Consider the following 22402-nt stretch of genomic DNA (forward strand, 5'->3'; position numbering starts at 1 on the left):
GAGCAGCGACTTTAAGGACTCTCACAGGGCAGCAGCAACAGCCAAACCCCTGAGCTCACTTTTGAGGCCAGGGAAGTGTGATCCCAAGGGATATGGGGAACAGACCAACACTGTACAGCTGGTCAGGGGCTGGCCTAGGATGGTGAAACCCCAGGCTTGGTGCAATTCAGCCTGCAGCAGGTTTACCTCTCCCCACTGGAGATGGAACACCTCTCCTCTGAGGAAAGGCTGAGAGGATTGGGATTGTTCAGCCTGGAAGGCTTTGGGATGGCCTGATTGTGGCCTTCCAGTACCTGAAGGGAGCTGACAAGAAAGATGAAGAGAGACTTTTTATAAGGGCCTGGAGTGACAGGACAAGGGGGGAATGGCTTCACATCGATAGAAAGCAGAGTTAGATGGGATAATTGGAGAAATTCTCCCCTGTGGTGGTGAGGCCCTGGCACAAATTTTCTTGAGAAGCTGTGGCTGCCCCTGGATCCCTGGAAGTGTTCAAAGCCAGGTTGGACAGGGCTTGGAGCAATATGGTCTGTTGAATGGTGTCCCTGCCCACATCAGGATATTGGAGCAAGATGATCTTCCAACCCAAACCATCCTGGGATTCTGTGATTCATCTGAACTGGGGTCGGCTGGGCTCTGAGAACGCTGTTCCAAGCTCAGTAGTCAGTCATGGCGCAAAAAACCCTGCTTGAATCTGCCTGTCCAGAGAAGGGAGCCACTCCTGAGCCATGAGGCCTTCCTGAGCTGTTCTGCCTGGCTGCAGTGCCTGTGGAGCTGTGCCCACCACGGGGATCCAGCTGTGCTCTGACAGGCAGTGCCTGACACGGGGTGCCTGTGTCATTGTATGCCCCAAGGAGTGGATCTAAAAGCGGATGCTTTTCAGTACAAGAATGTCTATTCCAGATCACAAGTCTGCAATTAAAATGAAAAATTCAAACTCATTTTACTTAGACAAGAGATATGAGGGACACAGTGCATTAAGATGTGTTCCAAACTCTCAAATCTCATTATCACTGTCGTGAGGTCTCAGTGCAAATCCCAGTGTGCTGAGGGCAAAACGCTCCCTAGGTTTAAGATAACATCCTGCCCCTCTCCAAGGAGGGGATCTGGCTCTTTCAGGAATGCTGCTCGTTCAATATTTAAGCTCAGTCTGTGCGACACACGAGGTACCTTAGCATTCATTATCCTGTTTGTGCCAGCATCTCTGCCGAGTCCCCGGTGCACTGGGGAGAACCATTTTCCTGCTACAGCAGCAGCACTAAGGTGTGCTGTGGCAATTACAGGGGAATATAAATTTTCAGCTCTCCTGAAATCGCAGCACTCCTATTAAAGCAGCCCACTGGCTATGTGCTAAATTTGCCCAGACAGCGGCAGGGCCAGACAATGATGGCCTGTGGAGATCCTCTGGAATAGGCCGTGTGCTGCTGGGTTGGCTGTGGATGAAATGCACTCCTCTGTCACCGGCTCTCCAGCTCAGAGCAGTTCCAAGAGGAAAAAAAAATAAATGAAAAAGGAGCAGAACAAGCGACAGCAGCACAATAGGCTTTCTTTGAAGCAATTCTTCCAGGTATGTGTGCACTTGCTCCCTGGATCTGCAAGTATTTGTCAAATAAATTCAATTAATTTTCTCAAACAACCGTTTTTGCTTTTTATTGGAATCTCTCCCGTTCAGCTCACCCTTGACATTTGAAGTTCCCATTTCCCTGAGCCACAATAGCCAGGAGGAGCAGAGCTGCAGTGTCCCAAGGGGCTGCTGGTCACCCAGCTGGGCACAGTAGGAGACAGTTCTGCCACTCTTCCTCTGCAGAGCCCTCACTCCTTGATCAAGGAAAGCTCTCAGCTGGATCATCAGCTCCAGGTAGAATTTGCAGAGACAGAAGAAAAACAGATGACAACAGAGGAAGTTTGGAGCTTTAAATGGCAGGCACAGGCACAGGGGAATCCTGCCTCGGAGCAGAATGGAGCAGAGGTCATGTCCATAGCTGTCCTGGCTGGGGGGGACTGGGACTGTCCCCTCCTCCCATCCCTGAGCTCAGACGAGACCCCAGCCTCACAGTGAATGCCACAGAGCCCCGGCAGCAGCTGGCATGGCTGAGGGCAGCAGAGCACAGAGCAGCGACTTGGAAATCATCTCTGCCTGTCTCAAAGCTGCCTCTGTGCTGTGAGAGCAGCTCCGTGCGGGAGGCAGACAGCTGGGATCAGACAGGCACCGCACCGCCAGGCTGCTGCCTGTCAGCTCCTGCCGAGGCGTGCGGGGGAGCACAACCCTCCTCTGCGGCTGGAACCGCGCAAGGGCTCGTCTGAGGGATGCACTCACCCTCCTCCTCCTCCCCTGCCCCTGTCCTGACGGGAGGGAGGGTGGAAGCCCTCGCAGAATGGCTGCGAACACGCCTGTTCCCACACAACACGCCTGTTCCCCCACAACACGCCTGTTCCCACACAACACGCCTGTTCCCCCACAACACGCCTGTTCCCACATCTTCCTCCCGAGCCCTTTGCTTCTGAGAAGATTTTTTTGCTTCTGAGTTTCTCATCTCCTTCCAAAACATGACACATCCCTTAAACTGACTTGAATGTAAACGATGCAAATGCAGAGAGAAAGTAATTAGTCTCTGGAGGCTACAACTGGGTTTTAAGCAATGAAATCATTGGAAATAGGTTCTATTTCACCTCACTCAGAAAGGAAGAAATCCCTCAAGAGTTGGTTTGGGGAGGGGTGGGTTGCAGCCCATCGCTGCTGAAAGCTGCCACCCTTCTCTTTCAAGAACTGCCTTTGATTTAACCTGCCTGTGAGGCTTCGTTCCCCAAAACAGGACGAGAGGAGGCTCAGGCAGCAGCCCCCAGTGACACACACACTGTTCCCATCTCCATCTGCTCAGCCCATGCAAACACACCACCCCTAAAAACCCCCAAATGCTCATCCCCTGTGCCCTGACGTTCACCCCGTGGGTTCTGCCTCCCTGCAGCAGCAGCTTGCCAAAACCCACTCCTACTCTTGGCCACAGAGGCCTGAAAGTCATTCCTAGCCTGGCCCAGGAGCTGCAGCTGCAATCGACTGGCTGGGCTCATATGTTCCAAATCACCCTAATGGCACTTCAGAAATGCAAATAAAAGTGAGATTATGATATTTTACGTAAATAAGCAATGTGGCAATCCCAGCCTGGCTTGGCCTGCCAGGCAAATTCACTGGAGAGATACTAACATTGAAATATGTGAGCATGTTTGCATGGAACATTTATTGTATAACTCTGGGCTCCAATAAAGCCTTGTATAAATTATTCATTTTGGAATCGAGATGAAATGCCAAAACCCACCCACCAAGGGACTGCTTTTATTACTACCCGAGATCTAGTCTTAGTTAGCAGCTAAGCTGTTAACACAGCTCACAAGGTAATTCCAAATGGGGAATAACCTGTGTTCTTCATGTCACCACGTGCCCTGTGCTGAGAGCAGCGCCTGGGCACCTGCACACCCACACACGCTGCTTTAGGGTGGAAAAGCGCGTCCTGAAGAGCGTAAACTCCATCCCGCCGTGCCCATCTGGGGAGCTGGGAGGGCAAGGAAGCGTTTGCAGAGCTCGGACAAGAGCCGGGTATGCTCGGAGCTGCGGCTGTGAGCGGGAGCTGCCGGGGCACGGAGCGCAGGGCAGCCCCGCGGCGGTGCCCACGGAGCGCAGCGGGCACCGCGGGCTCTCTCGGGGCAGGAAAGTGTGACTGCGGGGCACAGGCAGCGCCAGCACCTCCCGTGCCAGGACACGAAATCCCGGGTAGCAGTTGCCATGGCAACTCCTCTTCTTAAACACTGCTGTTAAACTGTTGCATCAAGGCCTCCGCCAGCCCCCTCTGAGCATCATTACCGGGGCTACAGTAATGACAGGACCCCGTCCTGGTCCTGGTCCTGGTCCTGGTCCTGGTCCTGGTCCTGGTCCTGGTCCTGATCCTGGTCCTGTCCTGGTCCTGGTCCTGCCCTTGTGCTGCTCACACCATGCTGAGGCATCACCACAGGTCTCTGTTCTTTCTGGAGCTGAAAGCTGACATTAAGGACCTGGTTACCAATTTGCTGTTGAAAATTACTTTTTTCTGTCTGAAATACCTGCAGTGCCCAAGGTCCCCAGGTGTAGCTGCAATTAGTCTTCCACTCACCCCTTCCTCCCACCTCATGCCTCCCCCTCTGCAGTTGCCAGGAGGCAAAACAAAGTGATGGATCATGGATATGAGTGTGGGGACTGCTGACTTCCCCGATTTGAGTGGGGAGGGCTGCAGGGATATTTTTTGAGCTGCATGTAGCCTGCCCAGCCTCACCTCCAGCCCACTCAGGTGGGTGGCAGGATTCTCCTTCAGCCTCCACACAGCCATTATTTCCCCTTTCTCTTCCAGCTGGGGCAAAGACTCGATGGTCCTGGAGGCTTTTTCCAAAATAAATTATTCTATGAGTCTGTGATTTGGCACTGACCGTGCTGACAGCCCTGGACATCCCAGCCAGGGAATCAGAAACCCATGGGTGCCTTTGCAGTCCTAAGACACCCAGCCCTGCTGGCACGTGACATTCTGGGAGCACATCTGGGGATGGCAGCAGTAGTGCTCCATTCCAGCACTTGCACAGTCCCAGACATCCACAGTTCCAGGCATCCCATGCAGCCACATTAAGTTCTCCTTCCCTAATGTAACTTTTTTATATCAGCAGCTGTCTCAGCCTCCAGCAGGGTTTTATGGATCATAAGAAAGGCTAAGTGGAAGTTTTCCTTTTTGTACATTATTTTGGAAGCAGATCAAACACTCCAAACCAAATGTCTTGGTGTGGTTGGAGCAGGGAGCAGTGACAGGTGGAGGAGAGCTGCTGGTTCCCTGGGAAGGGACACGTGTCCCAGAGCTGTGCCTTGGCCCTGCACCGCCCTCAATAACACCACTTTTGGCCACAAAGCAGGGATGGGAGGTGGGAGCCACAGAAGGGCAACAGTGACACGGTGATCTTGTGCACCAGCCTGCTCCTGGCTTGTTTTGGCTGCAGGGTGGGGAATACTCTCACTGCAAGGAATGCTAATAAGGGGTTTTGTGTGTGAGAGAGAAATAGAGGTGAAACCACCTATCACAACTGTGAATAATGGAATTAGTAGAGTAATAATTACCCATGCATGAGATTCCAGGCAGAACAATCATCACAAGTGCCGTATCACTGACTGTCTGGGTCTCCACAGACATCTCCCACCCCTTGGTTTGTTCCACACTGCACAGCCCCGGGCAGCTCTGATATTCCACCAGAGCTGCCAGTCCTGGCACCAGAGCTGTCAGGACCAGGGGAGCCCTGGCAGAGCATTTTATTTCTTGGGGAAGCAGCCAAGTGATTTATTTCCCTTTTAACCCCACATTCAGAAGGTGAAGACAAACACACCTCATCTGCAGCTGGACCTCAGTGGTGGAAGACACCATTGGTGGGTTAGGAAATATGCCCTGGGAGTGCAGCCCAGGCACTGGGACTTTAAACAAAAACTTCCTTCTGGATAAATCTGGAAAATGCATCTTGGGCTTCAGAGGCCAAGTGGTGACATCTCATTGTGCAGGAGAGCTGAGACAGTTCCAGATGGTGACGTCTTTAGCGGGGATTTTATCTCCTCGCCCACAGCGCTGTGATTTGGGAGGCTCCGTGCTTTGGCAAGGAGATGATCAAGTGGCTCTGAGGACCTGGAGCCAGCGGTGTCACAGCCTCTTCACTAAGTTGGTGTTTTAAACCTGTGCTGGAACACTCATTGCAAAAATTCCCCAGGCTGCCTCTCCTCAGTGTCAGATCGTGCTTGCAGGGAGGAGCCGGCCAGATTTTGGCTGCCAGCAGGGCAGGGCTGCTGCCCACCTCCCTGGGTGTGCAGGGGAAAGGAAAATGGGATCAGGACCTGCCCTTCCTTTGGAGATGAGCAATCATCCCTCATGTACAGGTACTGGGGGGCTGAGCTGGGCCCCCCAGTTGTGGAGTGCATCCATCTGATCTTAGCTGGGGCTCATTGCACCACTCGGTGCTACATGGGGGAGTTTGCCATGGCTTCCCAGCTGGATCATGCCTGGCAAGGGCAGCTCAGAGGGGCCACGTGCCAGGCCCCTTCCCACCTGGCCCAGCCACTGGAGAAGAGCCTCATCCTGTGCCAGCATCTTCCCAAGTAGCGTCGCATGGCACACTGAGGAGATTCACCCTGCAGAAATCCAAACAATGAGGAAAAGTGTCAATAAACATATATTTTTTACAGTCCATTATCTTACCCTTGCCAGCTTTTAGCCTGTTATTGCACCAAGCCATTAAATCCCCTCCATGAGGGCAACATGCCATTTGTGTAACACAGCGTAATGGGACCATTAATGCCTCCCCTCCCCACCACAGCACTGCTCCAGGAGAGGCATTAATATCCACATTCACAAAACCAATCCCTTAGTTCCAGGTTATTTGCCTTTAATGCAACGATATTGCCGAAATCCCCCCTAAAATTAGCCCAGGTGCTTTTAACAAAACCAATAAAGCATATTAATTAATAATCCCCGTGTTGAATACATGAATACAAACAGGTCATTCTAGCTGCCTATGAGCTCTTTCAGGAGCAGAAGGGCTTGTGATTTCTTGACGATGGTCACCAGAGGACAGGAATAATTTGCAGTCGAGTGGCTCGATGGAGTCACAGCTGACTTGCCCTGAGAGCTGGGCCCCATTTGTTGCTGTGAGACTGGCGCCGTGCTCCGTGTTCACTGGTATTTCCATTTACTGCCCTTCCCTGGTCTATTTTTGAAAAATAATTAAACAACATTTCCAGTTCAATACTGTTTGGCTCTATTAGTGATACAATCTAAGGTGCAGAATTAAAATAACAAAGGCAAGCAGTACTGTGTTCCTGAAGCCTGGAGCCCCTCTCCAGGGTGTAGACCCATCCTGAGGCTCCCTGCTGTCCCTGTCCCTGCCGAGGCCAGCTCGCAGTGATGGGGACAGGGATGGGGATGGGCTGCCAGTGGAGCAGAGCTCTGCCAGCTCAGCCCCCGGCTCCCCTCCGTGCTCTCCAGAGTGTCCTTGTTCCCCAGCCCACAGCTCCACTCGGAGCACACAGCTGAGCCATCTCTGCTCTTTTTCTGCTTCTGACGTAGCGGCTGAGGCTGCTGGCAGAGTTTGCCAGCCGAGGAGAACGTGAGAAACAGCGTGCTATGATTATTATCCACCCCCTTCTGAAAGCCTTGTCATTAGCAGGGTGACACGGGGACAGCCACTGAGGTGCTGTGGGCTGTGGGCATGCAGAGAGCAGAGAGGAACATCCAAGGCCAAAAACAGCTTGGGGAAACCCTGTTTTGAGCATGTCTGGCTTGGAAGTAGACCAGAGCACAGTGCAGCATGGGGCTGGAAGCAGAGTGACCCAGACGATGTCCCTGAGAGCAGCCGGAGAAGCCACCAGTGCCAGCCTGGACATGCCAGCTCCAGCAGTGTGACCACGGCACTAACCCACAGTTATAAATGTTTGGATGCTGCTAAGATATGTATCGACAGCAGCAATTAATTCCCTGCTTTGTTTGCTGACCTGCTGCATGGGAAGGGTCACACTCAATTCAGCTACTGAAATATGCCGTTATTGTTGGAGGCAGCGACTTCCCTTCATGTCTCTTGCCAGCTTTTAGATTTCATTCTTCTAAATCCTGGCACTGAAAAGCACCACCCCAGGCATTACTGGAGGCTCGAGCTGGTAGAGATGGGAGTGCCGGTGAGGAGCTCCCAGGGGATGTGCTCAGGCCAGCCGGGGGAGCTGGCTCTGCTTCCCTGCCAGCCCGGCGCCTGCAGCGCCCCTCTGCCAGCGAGAATCAGCATTTCCTGGACTTCTCCCTCCTCCACCTTCTCCTCCTCCTTTTCCTCCTCCCCCTGTTGCTTCTCCTCCTCCTCCTCCTCCTCCTGGTCCACACAGCCCCAGCTCCTGCTGGAGCAGCTTTTGGAAGGCTGTGGCATGGATGTGCCTGCCCGCAGGAAGGGCCCCCACCCCTGCAGGGGGACTTGGCCTCATCCTCACAGCTTTCCCTGCCTGCACATGCAATCCAAGGAGAAATGAGTGCTGAACTCACATTCTGGTCATGCCACCCGCTCGGCTGCTGCCCTCAAGGTGCCAAACAAGTCCTGGGAGCACAAACCTGCCCCGTGTGACTGGACCCAGCTCTGTTCTGGCGTTTCCTTCCAGCACTGTCCTTATGCATTTTCTGTTAGGAATTGATTCCTACTCTCCTTTCAGAAAAAGATCAAACAAGCCCTTATGTCTCCCTTGGCTGCGGATGTTTAAGTCGTTACCCTGGGTTTGAAGTTTGATTAAAAGGAGAGTGAGGAGCCCTGGTATGGGGAGCTCAGGCTGGAGCCATTGTGGGTTGGAAGCACAAGACCTCAGAGACCCCAACTTGCCCGGCACCAGCACCTCCTGCCCCACACAGGATCCTCCAGCCTGCTCAGCCTGTTGTGCAGGGGAAATCAGAGCCTGTGACCACCACTCTCTGCTCTGATATTTTATTTTTTTTTGAGCAGTCACTGCCACCTTTCATCTCCTGCCCAACACCCCAGTGCAGCCATCCTCAAAAAGAGCCACTCAGGAGCACAGCCCTCTGCAGCTTGGAGCCATCTGCCTCCGGATTGCACGGCAGCGAGAGCTTTACATTAGCTAACACCCGTGTGTTAAACCTTCATCCCTCACCGGCTGCTGGTGCTTAAACAGCAAAGCTGGAACGCGCTGGAATTCACAGGATTATTATGTACGTGTCGTCATCCCCAACAATGGACATGAATTTGTGACAGACGATGTGGGGATGAACTGAGAGCAGGAATTGTCTCCCCGAAGACAATGCCCTTGATGGATAATAGCGGAGCCACCTCCGAACAATTGGGGGCTGATTTTTATTTTGGCTTGAACTCCGCTTTCTCAGCGCAGGTGTCCAATTTGTCCCTGCCTGTATAAATCCCACCAGTTAAATGACTCAGCTGTTGGCACAAATCAACCTGGGAGATGTTTCCCTGGCTGGGTTTGTACCTCAGGAAGGCAGAAATACCATGACTGTAAAAAAACCAGTCAGCTCTGATACCCTCATGCCCTAAAGGAGATTTATTGGGATGAGTGAGGTTAAACCAGCAGTGGTTTCTGACCCACTGGCTCAGGCCTCCCAATGCTCCAAAGATCCATCTGATGCCCAAACTCTGCCCCAGGTACCAGTGCAGGCAGTGGCTGGGATTTATGGCTGGGGCTGGCAGTGGGTTAAGCACCATAATCTGAGCGAGCGTTTCTGTAACCTTCTGACAAGGGTAATAAACCGGAATGAGATGCGCATTGTTCCCAGGAATTTATCAAACTGAGATTGTCTTTCCCCTTTGGGAAAGGTCGTAGTGTGCCTCATTTTATAGAGAACAAAAGACCAAGGGCAGCTGCCCTGGGGTGTGAGCGAGTGTTTGTTTGGAAAACCTTCAGGTGAAAGGAAATTCACAGTAAAATGATGAAGAGTGAGGCTGGGCCTCAGCCTTACAGTGAGCCTGCTCCCACCCCATCTTACCTTGGCAGCATTATGAATCCCACATACCAATCCCTTCTGTTTTCCACATACAGCAGGCATGGACTGGCCTCACTGGGGCAGGGCTGTTCTGGGCACATTGGTGTGGGCAAAGCAAGGTGAGGCCAACACATGCAAGCCCCCCCTCTGCAGAGGAAATCTCTGTAATGCTGTTTGTGTGTTGTGCTGCTCTCACAGAAGCTGTGATCAGCACCTGCTGCCCAGCCATGTGCCAGTCAGCCCCCAAAGATGGGAAAGCAGAAAACTTGAAGAAACTTCAGAGCACCCAAAGGAAATTTTTTTTTTCTTTTTTTCTTTTTTCCTGGAGCAAGTTAACTTGGGTGTGTTCCCATCTTATTGCTCCCTCTAGCCAGCCTGAGGTTCCCAGGTGCCCTCAGTCTCCCAAATTCTCAAGCTGCCTTTCCCCTCTCCCACCCTCCCCAAGCTGCTGAAGCCCCATGTGCCTCAGCAGCTCAATCTGGAACTATAGAAGCTTTGAGCTGTGGGTCCTTGCAGAGATTCTGATCATTTCTCATTGTTTGAGGCTGAGAAGTAGAGCCTGGATTGTATAAAGTAATTAAATAAAGCCGTCGGTCCTCCCTCTGAAGTGGCTGTGCCAGCAGTTTCATTATGGTTTGTTCTCTTTGGAATGTGACCTGGACAGCTCTTATACCACCCTAAGGTTTCACTTCAAGGATCTTAAAAGGAAATCAATTATTTTTAGAAATATAAATATTTTATGAAGCTGCTTCTTTTTTGTAATGATGGAATAAAGAAAAATACGGCCACTTGGCTCTTCAGTGGCAGGTGGGAAAAGCAGCAATCCCACCTCAGAGCCTGCATTACCTGAGTCACCTGCTCCAGGCATCTTAGCAAGGAGCCTGCAATGGAATATCCTCTGTTAAATTAGACATCTCAGAGCTGCCCAAGAGAACAGACTGATTGAAGTCTTCTATGCCCTGGCTCTGCCAGCGGAGAGTCAGCAGCTCCCTCCTGCCTCAGTGGTCCTGTGCAGGTGGTGGCCTTGGCAAAAGTGGCCAAACAGCACTGGGACATCCTTGCTGGTGGGTGAGGGTGTGCTCCAGGGAGGGGAGGTGTGTCCCCTCAGCTCCAGACAGACTTTCTGTGCCCCAGGTGGTGTGAAGGGCTGTGGGGATGCAAGTGGCAGTGATGCCTCCAGTGCCTGGTGGGAGACTAAGGAAAGACAGACAGACACTATTTACAGGAGCCTGAAGTCACTGGACAAGAGGGAATGGCGTCAAACTGAAGGAGGAGAAGAAATTGATGAAGTTGTTCCCTGTGAGGGTGGGCAGGCCCTGGCACAGGGTGCCCAGAGAAGCTGCCCCATCCCTGGAACTGTCCAAGGCCAGGATGGACAGGGCTTGGAGCAGCCTTGTTGAGTGGAAGGGGCGTGAATGATCTTTAAGGTCCATTTCAACCCAAACCATCATGGAATTTCATTCATCTATGAAAGGACAGATCCAGGGATGATTCAAGGATGGCATCAGAGCCTCATGTGTCCACTTGAACTTCCAACCCCTGGTGACCCAGCCCCTGGGCAGGCTCTACATGGGAGAGAGCACCCAGCCCTGCTCCCTCCCTCAGCCTGGGACCCCAGTGTGGCTGGAAAATGCAGGCATTTAAATCTTGAAATTGTTATTGTTTCTATCAAAGGAGTGAATCCCCAGCCGCTTCGGGTTGCTCTTACATAATTTAGGCCAATCAGTGCTTCCTCACGCAACATGCGCTTAACTTCGACGAGCCCTAAGGCAGTGCATTTATATTCTGTTCTGCCGCTGTGAAATGAATGGTGTGACGGTGACAAGAGGAAGAGGGAGCTTTAAAGAGAGAGAAGAAGCCAAAGAGAAAGAAAGATAGTTGAAAGAAGCAGAAAGACAGGGAGAGGAGAAGATACAGAACAGCAAAGTGGTTTATAATGGAAGGACTGTAATTTATTTTGACACTAATCATGTATTATTCATTCAGAACAAAAATAAACCTTATTAACCAGGAAAAACAGATCTCCCATCTCCAGCCCACGTTGTGACGAGCGAGTGGCGGCGGTGAGGATCCTGACAGCCGCCTGGCTCCGTGCCGCGCGTGCCGGTCCTCGGCGGCACCGCAGCGCCCACGGGCACGGCACGAGGAGCTGCTGCCCTCAGTCCCCTGGAGAAGAGGCAGCTCTGCCTGCCAGGGAGGCCACATAATGCACTCGCATTGTTTCCATCCCCAGACGCTGTCCCTTGTCTCCGAGGCATTTGACATCCTTTCCAGGCTATAAATAGCCGGGTCGCCGCGCGGCACCACGGTGATGGGCCCGGTGGTGGTAGCGCTCTGAAGCCCAGAGGAAAATGAGTTTGTCCCCAAGAGTCCCTGCCCAGCACAAGGGCATGGTCACAGCCGGTGGGAACACAGAGCTGGACACGCTTCTGGCAGAAGGTGCCGAGGAGATGGGACATGTCAGCGCTGCACATCGGCATCTGCTGCCAGCGCCGATCGAATCAAAGGGCAACCCAAACCATGGGGAGAGAATGATGCATCTGACTCCATCTTATTAGAAGTCTAATTAATTACTTTATTGTACTATATTACATTATATCTAAACTGAATCTGCTAAGCACTCACTCTGTATACACTGTATTTTTTGCACTCATTTTGTGACTCTCCAGTGACTGTCCACTTTGTCCACTCTCCAGTGACTGTCCAATGTGTCCAGTGACTGTCTGGACACACACACAACTCTTGGCCCTGATAGGCCAAGGGAACAAAACATCATCACTTTGGGTAAACAATCTCCATATTGCATTCTACTTTGGCACAACACAGGCACAGCAAATGAGATAAGAATTGTGTTTTTCCTTTCTCTGAGGTTCAGAAATCCTCGGGAAGAATTGTGCCTTGCTTTTCTCTGTGAAGAGAAATGTGGCAACAAGTGCCAGCACAGCCCACCCCACACAGACCAGGGGCTGTCCACTCTGGAGATAGATGGGCATGGCAGCCCTCTCCCTTGGAGAGGTATCCCTTGAATGGGCTGTGATAAGATCTTCTCAAACTCTCCTGGATTGAGAAATCCTCCTTGGTCATGGTGAGTTCCCACCATGCTTTGGAACTCCATGTAGATTTGTTGGGACTGATTGTTTTTTCCCCCTTTGTACCACCCCTGCTTTTCCCCATAAAACCTCCAGTTTCTGCCCTGTTCAGGAGGGCACTGCCATCACTGGTGTCCTTTGCAGGGTGCTGGAATAAAAGAACTCTGTGGAACAACCATACGCTGCTCCTGTCCCTTTGTCCCTGTGTCCCTGGCGAGGATACACCTCACAAGGCAGAGTTGAAATCACTGCTAGGAGCTGAAATCACTGCTAAGAGCTGAGCTGCCTGCCCCTTGCTGAGGTTACCCTGTGGCTGAAGGACTCCTGAGACTCCTAGAAAGTTGTCTCTTGCTGGACCTCTCTCTGGGAAGGTTGGGCATCCAGGTCGAGCCATCAGACCCCGACCTGCCACTCCCCACAGTCCACAGCATCTCAGATTTGTCTCTCTTCCCCACCGCGGTGCTACCAGTCCCTGTCCATGCTCTCTGCTCCCTTCCATCCCTGCTCACAGCACAACAGAAGCAGCTCATCCTCTCCCAGCCTCAAACCAACCTGCCCCAGCTACTGGCAAGATTTAGGAAGGATTTTAAAGCGTTATTACTGACTTATGAGGCTTTAAATAATATTGGACTCTGCATATCATTCAAATCTACTGTCTTTTAACACCCCCAATTGGGTTTTAGGGGCTGAGCCTGGAGATGGATGGGGCTGTCCCCGCCGTCGCTCAGCCGTGGGTGCTTTGCCACCTCAGCATTTGTGTTCCAGGGGTTTTAAGCCAGTCTTAATTCACACTTTGGAGCTTCCCTTTCAGCATGAAAAGCAATCACATTTCAGCAGCACTTCCCTCTGCTGGTGTAAGAAGTGTCCTGAGCAGAGGAAGGGAGTGCCACACCGCACCCAAGCACCCTGAGGTGCTGTTAGCACCCAGGGAATGCCAAGCCCTTTTGGGTTGGATAAGATTTATGCACCTGGTTCCCCCCTCTGCAAGACTGATGGGTCTGGGAATGACTCTGAAAGTGGGATTTTTAAGGAATGGAGCAGGAATGTTGCCTCTTGGTGACATCAGCCCTTCCTTGGTGTCACCAGCATCCTGCCCTTGCAGTGCCCATCCCAGCTCCTCTCCTGATGCTGTGGCCGAGTTTTGTGCTCACCCCTCATCTCCACATGCTCTGGATCACCAGCTGAGTCCATTTATTCATTACAACACAGAAAAATTAGAAGGGGCTCCCTGTGACCCCTTAACAGGAGTGAGGGTGGCAGGAGCTGATGGAGCTGAGGGTGGAGCAAGCAGAAAGCCACAGCACAATGTGCTTTGGAACGCACATTATAAACTGGGGTATTCAGTCTCTAGAAAGCTCAAGGCTTTAATTCTCTAGCCAGGCCTTCAGGGAAAAGAATTAGAACAATAATTATCAATTTGTTCTTTGTGTCCAAGGGCAAATTCAGCACTTAGAGGACATAGTTGTTGCTGGCTTCTTTATCCCTGCTCTTTGTAATCCTGATTAGCAGAATGTACTTTAGACTTTGAAATGAATGATTCCACCTCTCTGGCCAGCGGGCCTACTTCCCTGGAAAACATCCTCCTGCATCTGGGAAGCCTTGGGCCGTGCTCTGCCTTTATCTGGGTGAGCTAGCAAAGGTACCCAGGGGGTCCCCCCACATTCCCCCTCCTGCATCTGGAAAAGCAGCTTGGCCCAGAGCCTGCTGTCACCTGGCACTTGCCAGCAATGGATGGTGCTGTCTGTGGGGTTTCAGGGACTGCAGGGTGTAGGGTGGCAGAGCAGGGAAGCCCCCAGGCACCCACCCACCCCTGCCTGCCCCTAAAGCCCACCTTTCTCTGTGGGGTTCCCATCACAGCCTGTTCCCTGCACTCCCTCTCATTATTGATTCCATTCCCTGTTAATAGCCCCTGTCATAAGCCACATCGACAATAATGAGGCATTTTATGGTGATCTATGGGAATTTCCAGAAACCACATTCTTTATTTATTCAGCGGTGTAATGGTAATTCAATATTGTAGCAAGGCAAATTAAGGGTGGTTTTTTTTTTTTACTCTTGGGCTGGAAGATGTGACTTTCCAAAAGAGAACTTCTCCTGAGCAGAGGGGTGAGAGGAGTTGTGGCCATCCTGGCTTTAATTTACAGATAATGGACATTTTTTACAGTCATTATTTGAATACATCAGCTCCTGCTTGACCTGTCTGAACAATTCTTGATGGGTCTTGAACCTTGTTCATAAAGGGAGCTTATCCTTCAGCTCGAGGAGATGATGAAGCATTAACAAGAAATATAAAAAGTAATTTGGCCTCTTCACGACCAGAATAATTCCTGTTCAGGGCTGAGTGTGCAGGCAGGAGCACGGCAGGGAGCTGCTCTGCCCAGCATGGGGACATCACTGGTGTCACCCAACCTGTCCCCTCCTACCTTGGGCTGGTGTGCAGGCAAACAGGGGCTCTGCTTGTTTCTTCCCTTTGGGCTGTTTTTAGAAGTACAGGAAGGATGATGATGCCAAAGCCAGCATGGGAAGGCTCCTGGAATAAGCTACATGATTAAAAATGCCCGATGTAATTCAGATTGATAACTGCATTAAAGTCGTGGGGTTTCCCTTCCGTAATCCAGTCACACCCACAGCACTGAAGGCAAAATTATGGTAATCACCACCAGTGGGTGATGGATGCAAACTCCTGGTGTCAGTGCCAGTGCTTGGGGACATTAATTAGGGATCCTGATTTCTGCTCCTGCTCTCCCCTTCATCCAGTTCTGAGTGCCAGGGGAGAGCCTGGGCTCTGGCTCTGCCCTGGGTGAGCTCCTGACTGCTCCTCGCTGCCCTCGTCCCTGTGAGCATCCCCAGCACTGCCAGCCCTCTCATTTCCTGGGATATTCCTTTCCTTGCTGACTCTGCAGGTACGTTCACACTGGAGAGTCCATGGCACCACGCAGGGGTCTGGCCTTGATGCACAAATAACACCAGGATCAGAGCCTGCAGCCAGAGGGGACGTGGGTCAGCCCCTCCACTGGGAACTGGGTGAGAAGCTGGAGCCAGAGCTGAAGGATTCACTCAAGGAGACACTCCTGAAAGAATTCTTCCAAGGAGACACTCCTGAAGGATTCTCCTAAGGAGACACTCCTGAAGGATTCTCCCAAGGAGACACTCCTGTAGGATTCTCCCAAGGAGCCATTCCTGAAGGATTCTTCCAAGGAAATACTCCTGAAGGATTCACTCAAGGAGACACTCCTGAAGGATTCTCCCAAGGAGACACTCCTGAAGGATTCACTCAAGGAGATATTCCTGAAGGATTCTCCTAAGGAGACACTCCTGAAGGATTCTCCCAAGGAGAAATTCCTGAAGGATTCACTCAGGAGACACTCCTGAAGGATTCTCCTAAGGAGAAATTCCTGAAGGATTCTCCTAAGGAGACACTCCTGAAGGATTCTCCCAAGAAGCTGCAGCAGCTTGACCTCGGTTTTCCCTCTCCCCCATGTGATGCCTGGATATACAATGTGGACACACACAAACACACAGAGTCCCCCAGCCAGGGAACACAGCCCTGGTGCTCTTTTATTTTGACACCAGATAACCTTGATAAATTCTCTTATTAAATTTAATATCTTTGATCAATCACAGTAAAACTTGAGGAGATGAATTATTAAAACGAAGAATTGCTTTCTAGGGTTTATGGTTATTGTGCTATCTAAATTAAACATGTAGGTGCTGTTATTTAAAAGAAAAATACTCCCCTGTCCCTAGGGCCACGTGTATCACCTCAGCTCGGCCAGAGATCTCTGATAAGCAGTAACCACATCACCCTCCTTGCACACACTAATTACACAGTGCCCTGCTTTCCTGAGCCATGAACAGCAGCCAGTGTCACCTGTGCAATGGTGACACCAGCTCAAGGTGTTCATTTAATCCCCAGAGCTGAGGGCATCACCTCTCCTGCTGCTGCAGCTGCTCAGACCCAAGAGCTGCTTGATCCTGAACCCCACTGGGTGTTCCCTCTCCAGGATAAGCACATCAGCTCTGTTCTCCCTCATCTCAGGGCTCCTGAGACACCTCCTGCAGGAACTTGCCTGGTTCTGGAGGTGGTCCATGCTCTCCAGGCTGCTCCATGAATGGTAGAACATTGATGCTTGAGTGACGTTTCTCTGGGGGGTGCTGAGCACTGGCAAGGTCTGTACATGCTGGAGGAAGAACAAGGAAAGCTGCTGGCAGTCCTCAACTCCCTCAGCTGCATTCCCCAAGTAATCCCTTCTCCTGCCCATAACCAAGGGCCATTTTTCAGAGCTGTTCCCTTTTTGCTGGCTGTTCCAGTCTCCAGCTCCTGCTCTCCCTGTGTGGCTGGACAAGGTGTCATTACAGTGATTGAAACTCAGCTCGATTTCCTGCAGGGCCTGTCTGTGCTCCACGCTCACACTTCCATTTCCCAGCTAAGTGCCTCTGTCTATTCTTGGCTGTTACTCTGATTTGATAACATTCTGTATTTTTTAACTTAATTGTACAGGATGTAATGAAAGTGGTGAACATGTCAGCGCCAAAGGGGCAGGCACGGGGGATGGGATTTGGATGGGATTTGGGTGGGAAGGTGCCATGTGGCACCATCAGGATGTGACAGCACCTGCAGCGCTGTCCAGCATGGCCCAGGGAAGCGTTGGACCCACAGGATGACAGCTTAAAACCTAACAGCTGAGCAGCTGCAGAAAGGTTCAAGGCAGAGAAAGCAATTCCTCCACCCAGGAGGCCTTGAAATGAGGTTTAATCTTTTCCAGACTTATTTCAGTGCCTGGAAATCCAGGACAAAAACTTCTGGGGTTTGTGTTTGTGTGTGAAAAGACACAGAATGACATATATTTTGGGAACAGCAAGGAAAAAAAGAAGTCACGGATCTGTGGGAGTGGTGTGCAGCTGGCTCTGGTGGGGGAATTCCAGCCCTGGTCTCCTGCTTTACTTGCAGCTGCCGTGAGCAAATAACTTTGGCCATCACCAGTGAGCTCCCAGATGTGTCTTTGCTGCACCACACCAGCAGTGCTGGGGCTGCTGGGGCACCCAGACAGGCTTGGAGCCCATGGAATCAGCAGATGGGGCAAGGCCAGCGTGCCCCACAGCTTAGCTCTGTCCATCCATCCGTCTGTCCACCCACCCACCCCACACCTGCACAACCTCCCTCCTGAACTTTGGGAGCTCAAAGATCCAGCTTCCTAGGCTTGAAAGCTGGCAGTTTTACATGTTTGGGTTTTTTTCCCCCTCAAGATTGCAGGGAAAAACAATTAGAAGGGATAAAATCAAATGTTTTTTAAAAGAATGGGTTATTAGGCACATGCAGTGCTGCCTTGTCAGGATGAGCTGCAAGGGACCAGCGGGGTTTGGGGTGGATTATGTGTTTAGAGGGATAAAGAGCAAATCCACAGCTACAGCTCTGCCTGAGGGAAAACCTACAAGGGTATTGGTATGTGAGGGAAGAAGCCGAGGTCCAGGCAGGAATTCATAATTACCTGCTGCCTCCTTCCCTGAAACTTTGCTGTGCCATCAGTTACAGGTTATTTTGGGAGAGAAGACACTGGGATGACAGGCACGCTGCTGCTTCAGCCACACAGCAGAGGGGCCAGGCAGGCACATCTCAAGGTGGGAAAGCTGTTCCCAGCACCTTTTCAGCTCAGGAAACGTGGGCAGTGTCACAAGGAGTAATGACCAGCCCAGCTTCCAGAGCACGAGTCCAGCAAGCCACCGTGTTTCAGGTGACTTAATCAAGGTGAACCTCTACATTTCTCACCCGCCACAAATTTTCTCTGTATCCTTAAAACCAGCTTTAACTACCAGGCTGCAGATATTTTCTTTCCCACTGCTTGCTCTGTGTTGGTTCTTTCCGTGGCAGTGTCAGTGCCCCTGCTCTCAGCTCCTGAGCAGTGCTGGATGAGCGAGCCCCAGCTGCTGGCAGAGCTGCTGAGCTTGGCAGGCTCAGCACGGGCTGTCCTGTGGTACCAGCCTTGCTGGAGCTCTGCTGGACACAGGAGATGGACTTTCACAGGCATATTTTGGTTAGGGCTAGCAGGGCATCCAGCTGTGCAGCACAGCTGGCAAGGGCAGAGCTGCAGATGAGAGCAGCCAGCAGCGGCAGCTCCTCCCCTGGGCTGTGACAGTCTGGGAGAAGCTCTTGTCCTCCTGGTGTGGGACCTCCCAGATGTGACACTTGGGCCACAGCTGTGGGCAGCAGCCCCCTCAGAGTGCCCAGGTGCTCTGCTGGGAGGAGACAAGGCAGGGCAGCAGAGTCCCAGTCCTTGCAGAGGTCTGCCACATGCTCCTTGGATGGCTTTGGACAGACACCCAGGCCCCCAAACCTCAGGTCACCTCCCAGCAGGTGGGATGGGACCAGCCAAGCCCCAGGAAATATTACTCTTACATTGACTCCCCCATTCCTTTGGCACCTGGAATTAATTTTGTATTTGTTTGGACCACGGCGGATTTATCCTACAGGAAGAGCCAGCCCTTGCCAACCCTCAGCAGTTTAATAGCTAAAGCGTTTGATTAAAAAATTTAATAGCCCTGGAATGATGGAACAGCTTCTGTCCACAATGTATTAAGCTTCTGGCATTCAGATTTATACGCAGTGTAAACTCCCTTTATATGAAAACATTTGTTTCCTTTCCCGCATCCACAGCAGAGCTGCCCCTTCTCCTGCTTCATTTCCAGCCACTTGTTTAATTGCACAGTTTTGGGAAGCTGCCACATATGGGGAGGCGGATTCCAGCGACCGTGATTCGGAGGAGCAGAAGGAAACGCCAGTGCTGGCAGCTGCAGCCAGCCCAGTTGGTGCCTGTGAGCTGTGTGTGCTCCAAAGAACCCCAAAATGAGCAGCTTTCCTGCGGAGAAGCCACCGTGGAGCCTTGTACCTTCATTAATTTCTTGTTGAGGCTGGTTTAATGCTCGTGTCCAGGTTGGGCTGAGCGACACTCCTGGTGGCCCCTGCCATCCTGTTGAGTTACACGTCCATGCCCCTCTCTCAGGAGCACTTTGTAGGAGCCCAGATAAACTCCTGCCACCAGCAGACCCCATAAATCCTCGTTACCATTTGCTCCAACCGATCTGCCCAATGTTTCTCCTGTCCCCAACAGCTCCCAAAGCCACCATAACTCTTCTCCAGGTCAAGCACTTCATGGCAGATGGATGCATCCAATTTACATTTGCTGCCTCAGCCACATGTTTTTAGGCAAACCTTGTCCCTTCTTACTGAAGGAGCAGCTTGGGCCAGGCAGGCAAAGCCAAATGCCAGGGCCAGATCTCTGGGAGAGGCAAAACCCATCCAGGCTCAGCTGGGACAGACCCAAGGGCAAGAGGGAGGGGACAGTTCAGGGAATCAACTCTGGCTCCTTCTCCCAGGAAGGACATTTTGTCAACCAGCATCTCTGAGAACCAGGAGGGCACCAGCAGAGCTTCCTCCGCTCATCTTCTGGAGCAACTGGCATTTAATTTCCCATCACTTCTAATCCTCTTACTCCCGTGGACTTTGCGAGGGTGGATTTTGAGCTGTTCCGAGCTATATCATAATGTCAGGCAGATCCATGGGCTTTAGGCTCTGCTGAGGGACTTAATAGAGATTTTTGTCACCCTGGAGAAGCTTGGGAGAAAGAAAGATTTCCCCCCATGAGTGCAGCCAGTGGGGCTGGGGGCCTGGTGGTGGCTGGAATGGGGGAGCACAGAGGGGCCCAGCTTGGGACAAGGAACTATAAATATCCAGCCCATGTACAGGCTTTACAGTGAAAGGAAATTGCTGATTATCTTTGGCGACACTTTATTAGTGAAGAACAGTTTGTTCTTTACACTCCTCTGCCTGTCTGCCTTTTTTAGATGAGAAACTACATGAAATATGCTGTAAAATACCTAATGTGCCTTTTTTTGGGTAATAATTCAAAGTCCGTGTTCATAAATTCACTTTTTGTTAAAAAAAGGGGGGGAAAAAATAGAAGCAGGAGATCCTGGGTAATTTATAACCCTTGCTCTGTGCTATTGCTCCCCAGCCACCAGGATGCTGCTGCTCAGGGATTTGGATCCTGCACGGAGCCAGCACTCTGTTTGCAGCCCTTCATTTCAGCTGTTCAGGCTACATTAGGTTTTTCAAAGCCGAAGAACAATTTGGAAAACACATAAAGCCACTTCTGAGAGCTGGAGGGAAGTATGATATCCCTGGGATGGAACAGCACTGATACCTGTTTTGATAGACTGGCCAATTAAGAATTGCCAACAGAGCTGGGGGAATTTGCATTGGAATGTCATTTCAGTGGTGATGAATTGGAGCTCCCTACCCACGCTCTACCTGGTGCATGATCTCGTTTCATTTCTAGTGAGGCTCTGTCACTGTGCCCACACTTGTGGCATTACTCACTCCAGGACACACTCCTTTCTCCCCAGAGAATCAGCCAAGGGGGGGCTGCAGCCAGGGACCCCCAAAGAGGCTGTTTCAGGTCTGAATTCAGGAGATGCCCAGAGCAAAGGCAGCTGCAGCTCTGGGCTCTTCCTTCCCAAGGCAAACAGCGGGGCAGCTCTTTGTTTGCTCTCCCTCCTGCTTGCAGGATTGAGTTATTATCCCTGCAATCATATTCTTAAGGTTAAGAACAAATATATGTAAGAACCTCGTGGAAAATTGGTCCACTTTGGAGTTGACAGAGGAGCACAATACTTCAAGCTGTCCTAACAGCTTCTCTGCTTAACAGAAACATTTTTCATTTCATTAGTGCCAAGTGCCCTCGTCATGCTGAGATTTGAAGATGAGTTTCTGGGTGAAATATGAGGAGTCTCCACTTGAGGCCACGTGGAGAGGGCTTGGTGCTCTCTCTGAAGGGCTGAGAATTCTCCTGCTCCCAGGGAGGCCAAAGCAGGCACGTGGGCAGCAGCAAAGCCACAGCACCCCAGCCAAGAGGGTTCCCTCCTAATAAAGCCCTAACAAACCCAGATTAGGATTTATGGTGCCTCATAGACAGTTCTTCAATACCGCGAGCCATGACCTCAGTGCTGGTTTTGAGCTACGGTTCAATTTTTGCTGGTTGTGATTTGAGACTCAGCACGTGATTAATCACTGGCCTGGAACATCCAGGGCTGCACAAACAGGGATGTGGAGGGGAATTGGGGAAGGGCGTTTGGGTGCACGGCTCAGCATCTCGAGCACCTGGAGCTGCTGCATCCCAAACCCCGCCAGCACATCCCAGACCTGCAGGAGAAGTGCTCCCTTGCCTCTGGGGAAGGCCAGGATCTGGTTCCAAGCAGGGTGTGAGGACCTTCAATTCTCAAAACAGATTTGGGGAATGGCTGCACCTTGTGAGAGACCCCAGGGTCACCATCCCTGGCACTGTGGTGCCTCTCACCAGCCCTGGGAGAGGTGCAGGAGATGTCAGGAGCTGGGGATGAGGATGTCGAGGGATACCAGCACTGGGGCTCTGTGGAACGAGCAGTAGCTCCCACTTAGCTTTTATTAGCCAGATACATCATGTGCCAAGCACGCAGGAGGAAAATCAATGGCAAGAACTGAAGTTATGGACCCTGATCCGGCAGCTGGAGCTGCTTCCCAGCGCCTTCTGCAGCCAATTCCCAGGGGCCTTGTGCAGGCAGGACGTGGGTCTTCCCAGCAGAAGCCCTGACTGATGAAAATTATAGATTTACAGGGATTTGTGGACACCTTAGGGCAGAGGGCAAAGCCTTTTCTTGCAGAGAAGCAATCCCTGGATAGACCCAGCTACATTCCCACCCTCAGCACAGAGTTCACTCGTGCTGCTGCACCTTCCTTTTGGGATGCCACTAACTACA

Source organism: Passer montanus, unplaced genomic scaffold, assembly GCF_014805655.1.
Source record: "Passer montanus isolate IOZ18808 unplaced genomic scaffold, ASM1480565v1 scaffold62, whole genome shotgun sequence".
Lineage (NCBI taxonomy): Eukaryota > Metazoa > Chordata > Aves > Passeriformes > Passeridae > Passer > Passer montanus.